Source organism: Jaculus jaculus, chromosome 1 (genome assembly GCF_020740685.1).
Source record: "Jaculus jaculus isolate mJacJac1 chromosome 1, mJacJac1.mat.Y.cur, whole genome shotgun sequence".
NCBI lineage: Eukaryota > Metazoa > Chordata > Mammalia > Rodentia > Dipodidae > Jaculus > Jaculus jaculus.
The window spans coordinates 39,266,241-39,273,122 of record NC_059102.1 but is presented as its reverse complement, the minus strand read 5'-3'; the positions used below and the strand labels follow the sequence as shown (position 1 = coordinate 39,273,122).

The window sequence follows — 6,882 nt, the reverse complement described above, 5'->3', positions numbered from 1 at the left end:
AATCATATACCAATCTGAACAAAGTACCAGAAAAGGGACTCCAGATGGATTGAAGTGTTAAATATAAAAGTCATATTAAGGAAAACAGAAAAAATGAGAATGGAATATTTATCAAATCTACAAAGGGTAAGTACCCTTCTTAACTTTAAAAGTAATTGAGGGCTGGAGAGATGGCTCAGCAGCTAAGGCACTTGCTTCCAAAGCTTAATGACCTGAGTTCAATTTCTTTGTACCCACATAAAGCCAGATGCATAGGGGCACATGCATCTGTGTTTGTTTGTAGTTACTGGAGGGTCCAGCATGCCCATTCTCTCCCTCTCTCTCTCTCTCTCTCTCTCTCTCTGCTTATAAATAAAGTTTAAAAAAAAACGTTTAAAAAAGCAATTGATCAGGCTAGAGAGATGGCTTAGTGGTTAAGCGCTTGCCTGTGAAGCCTAAGGACCCTGGTTCAAGGCTCAATTCCCCAGGACCCAAGTTAGCCAGATGCACAAGGGGGCGCACGCGTCTAGAGTTCGTTTGCAGTGGCTGGAGGCCCTGGCGCTCCCATTCTTTCTCTCTCTATATCTGCCTCTTTCTCTCTCTGTCACTCTCAAATAACCAAATAAAAATGAACAAAAAAAATTTAATAATTAAAAAAAAACAATTGATCTAGCCATGGTGACGCAGGCCTTTAATCCCAGCACTCGGGAGGCAGAGGATCACCATGATCACCCTGAGACTACATAATGAATTCCAGGTCAGCCTGGGCTAGAATGAAACTCTACCTCAAAAAAAGCAAAAAGGAAAAAAAAAAAAAAAAGCAATTGAATGGGGAGGCTGGAGAGACATCTCAGGGGTTAAAGATACTTGCTTGCAAAGCCTGAAGGTCCATGTTTGATTCCCCAGCACCCACATAAAATCAGATGGAAGGCTGGAGAGATAGCTTAGCGGTTAAGGTGCTTGCCTGTTGGAATCTGGAGGTCCCATGTAACCAGATGCACAGTGGCACAAGTGTGCAAATGTCGCACATGCACACAGGGGCACACATGTCTGGAGTTCATTCACAGCTGTTGAAAGGCCCTGGCAAACCCATTCTCTCTCTCTTGCTCCATCCTCCTCTCTCTTCTCTGTTTCTCTCTCAAAAATAAAAATAAATTAAAAAAAAAAAACAGATGGCAAAGTGGCGCATTCATCTGCAGTGGCGAGAGGCCCTGGCTAATCTCTCTCCATCTCTCTCCCTCCCTCTCCATAAAATAAATAATAAAGCTGGGTGTGGGGCTGGAGAGATGGCTTAGCGGTTAAGCGCTTGCCTGTGGAGCCTAAGGACCCCGGTTCGAGGCTCGGTTCCCCAGGTCCCACGTTAGCCAGATACACAAGGGGGCGCACGCGTCTGGAGTTCGTTTGCAGAGGCTGGAAGCCCTGGCACGCCCATTCTCTCTCTCTCCCCCTGTCTTTCTCTCTGTGCCTGTCGCTCTCAAATAAATAAATTTAAAAAGAAAAAAAAAAAAAAGAAAAAAGCTGGGTGTGGTGGCCCATGTCTTTAATCCCAACACTTGGGAGGCAGAGGCAGGAGGATCACCATGAGTTCAAGGCCACCCTGAGACTACATAATGAATTCCAGGTCTGCCTGAGCTTGAAAGAGACTCTACCTCAAAAACAAAACAAAACAAAAAAACCAAAAACAAAAAGTGAGAGTAGTATTAAGATATGGGCATAGGGCTGGAGAGATGGCTTAGCGGTTAAGCGCTTGCCTGTGAAGCCTAAGGACCCCGGTTCGAGGCTCGGTTCCCCAGGTCGCACGTTAGCCAGATGCACAAGGGGGCGCACGCGTCTGGAGTTCGTTTGCAGTGGCTGGAGGCCCTGGCGCACCCATTCTCTCTCTCTCCCTCTATCTGTCTTTCTCTCTATGTCTGTTGCTCTCAAATAAATAAATTAAAAAAAAAAAAAGATATGGGCATAGCTGGGCATGGTGGCACACACCTTTAATCCCAGCACTTGGGAGGCAGAGGTAGGAGGATTGTTGTGAGTTCAAGGCCAGTGAATTCCAGGTCAGCCTGGGCTAGAGTGAGATCCTACCTTGAAAAACCAAAACAAATTATATACACACACATACATACATACATACATACATACATACATACATACATACATACACATATGCATAAACATAAATGTTTAGAGGGCAGTTTGGTAGATATAATATATCCACTTAACCAGACAATAGTAGTCAATACTCCTCTAGGTAAATAAAAAAATTAAAAGCAATTGAAAAAGATATACTAAAACAAGGTATTCAGATATGTAAGATTTCATTTCTTTAAAGATTTTTAGAAAGGAGGAAAGGTTTATTTCTGCTCATAGTTCAAGGGCACAGTCTATCATAGCAAGGAAGGTAAGATTTCATTTTTATATTCTCACAGTCAAAGTTAAGACAAAAGATACCATACTGGATTATATTTATAACAAATGTGACAACTGATTAACAGAAAATCTCATTCAATCTGCTGTTAAAAGATGGGGAGAGCCCAGTGAGTAAATGGACAAAGAAAATGAACAGACAATTTGCATCAGGAAAATTAATAATAAACAGAAATATATAAAAGGGCTCATAATTGCTGTAATCAAAGAAATGCAAATGAAAGACACTGCACTCTAAATGCTAGCCACGCCGCGCTAAACCATGGGGCTGTCTCATATCCCGAACTCATTTTAGCAAACAAACCCGACTTTCCCTTCTCTCATTTTCTCAAAATTAAATTAGTGTTCAGATACAATAACCTCATGGTCAACAGCAGGTTAAACTGAGCTCCCATGTATTCCAACCCCGCCTTCAGGTACCACGATTTTCTGCAAGGATGTTAACAGATGTGTAAAAACGCGTTGCTTCTAACTCGTCCTCCTCTCCTCCTGCTCCCAGTCCTGCCCTCCTCCCGGTTCCCCCACAACTGCTCTTCTTCTCTGGTGGAGGCAAGCAAATTACAAGTCCATAAGTATATGTGTGTTTGAACTTTTTAACCAAGGAGCTACCAAGCTGTCTGGCGGTTTCCTCAGACACCTTTTACAAAGCTGTAAAGTGGCTTGCTTGGGGGGGACTGTCAGCTTTCCCAACTCCCAGCGCTTGCCCCACTTTCTCCCAAGACCCTCACCCCTGCCCAGCATCACTCCACTCCTCTCTGTCCTCTCCCGACCCTGCAACATTCCGTCACAGCATGGCAGTGCCTCTCTGTGACCGACCCTTTGAGCCTGTCTGATTCTGGCCACACGTCTTCCCTCCCTTCCATAGAGAGAGAGCTGCTAGGTTTTGTCCTGACAGTGATGCTGTAGAATTAGCTAACATAAAAGATAATTTAATTATAATATTTAAGGATAGCGCACTGGTACAATTTTATCATTAATGGAAGTGGGAAATTATACACAAGCCATACACAAATAGAGTGTTCTACTTGATGACCTGACCAAGAAAGAAAGCAGGGAGAGAGAATGTGTCATTTTCCAAATGTAGAGTCCCCGGGCAACAGCTAAATACTGACCCTGTCTAGAGTCTCTCTCTCTCTCTCTCTCTCTCTCTCTCTCTCTCTCTCTGCCTCTCTTTCTCTCTCTCTCCTCTGTCATTAAGAAATTCCTGTTGCCAATTAAAGGTAGGTGTTAGAATGGTGTCATGGGCCTTTATTCCTGGCTCCTGAGGTAAAATGATCACTTGAACACAGTTTGAGTCAAGCCTGGACAGCAGAGTGAGATCCCATCTCAAAATCAAAAGTATATGCAGGCACAAGAACTGGAAGAGGGCTGGAGAGATGTCTTAGCAGTTAAGACACTTGTCTGTATAGCCTAGGGACTCAGTTGTGATTCCCTGGTACCCATGAAAGCCAGATATACAAGGTGGCACATGCGTCTGGTGTTCATTTAGAGTGGCTAAAGATCCTGACATACCCATTTTCTCTCTCTCTCAAATAAATGAATAAATAAATAAACTAAAAAATTTATCTTTTTTTATTCTGTTTTATCAGACAGAGAGAGAACTGATGGGCCAGCCTCTCCAGTATCTGCAAATGAACTCCAGACACATGTGCCATCTTGTGCTTATGTTTGCACACTTGCATCCCCTTGTGCATCTGACTTGCATGGGATCTGGAGAGTCAAACATGAGTACTTAGGCTTTGCAGGCAAGAGCCTTAACCTCTAAGCCATCTCCCTAGCCCTAAAAATATTTTTAAAAAATAAAGAACTGAGCCGGGTATGGCACACACTTTTAAACCCAGCACTCAGGAGGCAGCAGTAGGAGGATCGCCGTGAGTTCGAGGCCACCCTGAGACTCCATAGTGAATTCCAGGTCAGCCTGAGCTAGAGTGAGACCCTACCTCAAAAAACAAAAATAAATAAATAAAAAGAACTAGAATGTCATCTACACATGGTTTTCGAACCGTGTTGTTGTTTAAGTTAGTTATTTGCAGTCATGCGTGTGCGACAGCACTCTTGCCAACGCCAACAAGCACCCGTCCATCTCTGCATGAGTCGTTGGACAATTAAATCCAGGCCAGCAGGCTTTGCAAGCAAGCTCTTTTACCTACTGAGCCACATCCCCAGCCCCATGGTTCTCCAATGCACTTGAGACTCGTTTGAGAGGCTTGCTGAATAGTGTTGATCCCACCACAGTTTTGATTCAGGGGGTGTAGGATGGGGCCCAAGAATTTTCAGCTCTAACAAGAGAGCTTCTACGTTATTCTGGAACTGCTGCTGGAGGAACACACTTGGGAAGCCACCAACCTAGACATTAACCAGGGATCACTATTTCTTCATGAGCAGTAGCTGTGCCAGGGACAGAGACCATCACAGAGTCAGCGACCAACTGTGTTCCTGTCACTTTCCACAAGCCCAGCTGTCTTCTGGTCTTAGAGTCTCTGTGATTTCCCTGAATCCTTACACCAAATACCCCTTTGTGTGACTTGAGCAAGTCTCTCCTGGCAACATAAAAAGCCTGCCTAAGGCCCTGTCTTTAATCCCAGCACTAGGGGAGGCAGAGTTAGGAGGATCACCATGTGTTCAAGGTCACCCTGAGACTACATAGTAAATTCCAGGTCAGTCTGGGCTAGAGTGAGACCCTACCTCCAAAACAAAAACAAAAAACAAAACAAAAAAGACTGTCTTTTATTATCAATATTTTTTAAAAAATTTTTTATTTATTTATTTGAAAGCGACAGACACAGAGAGAAAGACAGATAGAGGGAGAGAGAGAGAATGGGCGCGCCAGGGCTTCCAGCCTCTGCAAACGAACTCCAGATGCGTGCGCCCCCTTGTGCATCTGGCTAACGTGGGACCTGGGGAACCGAGCCTCGAACCGGGGTCCTTAGGCTTCACAGGCAAGCGCTTAACCGCTAAGCCCTCTCTCCAGCCCTTATTATCAATATTATGTAGCCAGATTTGGTGGTGAACACAGGGAGCCTGAGGCAGTAGGATTTCAAGTTGGAGGTCAGTCGAGGCTACACAGCAAATACCGGGCCAGAGATGCATAGCAAAGCCTTGTCTTTGTTTTTTTGTTTTTTTTTTCATACTTTTATTGGTGCTGAGGAACAGTACACAAACATTTCAATTGTACACAAGTCTTAACACACGTACCAAAAATCTAAAGACCATGTATTGTTTCTTTAGAAGTTATGCCAGTGACACCCAGCTTCAATCTTAGAGGCATTTTTCCTTATTAGGCCCTTGTGTATAAACATCTTCAAATGCTCACAATCTCTACTCAACTCCCACTGGTTCACAATTTTAGTATCATATACACTGGAAATGCAAATTTTTCATCTTTCACAGTACGTTATCAAAATTATTAAGAACACTGGACTACCACGACTAGAGACGTCACAGAGGCACACAGTGCTGACAACAGGGCAGTGACCAAGCAGTGGCTTTTTGTTTTTTTCCTTAGGAAACGGCTCTACTAAAAACACAGACTAGGAGTAATTGAAAATATTCAAGACATATTAAATGCACAAATGTGACTCCAAATTGCCAGTTAGTATGCTTTGTATTGTAGGATATAAAACTAACCCCCACCTATGGAATGTTAAGCTGACACCCAAGACAGTCAAAGCCTCCCACAATTCAATATCCCACTATCTTCTGGTTGTACCAAAAAATAAACAACCAGCAAATGATTTCACCTCATAAAAAAAAAAATCATTTACACTTAAAAAATGGGATGAGGTGGGATTCCCTCCTTTTCAAAAATGTTTCTAGAGCTACTGAAAAACTTGCATTTACAAAATAGTTGATAAAAAATATCCCCCTGGATTGTACAAGGAGACAGGGATGCTGATGGACACGGACGATGACGACTCAGCCTTGCCGTCTTCCTCTCCCGCTTCCTCCGAGGCTGGACTCTCCCCGCTCTTCGCCTCTCCGTTCTCGGCAGGTAGATCTTCTTTAGTCTCTGGCTTGGTCACTTCAGCCTGCTTGCCCTTCGCTCCCCTCTTCCCTTTTGCTTGCACTTTTTTGTCTGAAGGTTTATCCTTTCCCGCCGCTTTTTTTTGGCTTCCCTTCCACTTTCGCAGGAGCGGGTTTCACGGGCAGCCTGGCCGACCTGCGCTTGGGCTCGTCCTTCGCCGCGCCGTCGGCCGAGCTCACCTTCCTCTTGGGCATCTTGGCGGCGCGTGCGGATGTTGCGGGCGGGGAGCGCGAGAACCTTCCCGAAGCTACGCTGCCTGCCCGCCGCCCTGTTTGTTTTGTTTTTGTTTTTGGAGGTAGGGTCTCACTTCTCACTGTGGCCCAGGCTGACCTGGAATTCACTATGTAGTCTCAGGGTGGCCTCAAACTCATGACAATCCTCCAAGCTCTGCCTCCAGACTGCTGGGATTAAAGGCATGCACCACCATGCCCAGCTCAAATCCTAGTACCTACACAAAAGCC

At 44.6% G+C, this 6,882-nt stretch overlaps 1 pseudogene; it reads right to left on the bottom strand.

Annotated features, from left to right (window-relative positions):
* Positions 1-6,233: 6,233 nt before the first annotated feature.
* LOC123460218 lies at positions 6,234-6,629 on the bottom strand (annotated as a pseudogene).
* Positions 6,630-6,882: the final 253 nt, after the last annotated feature.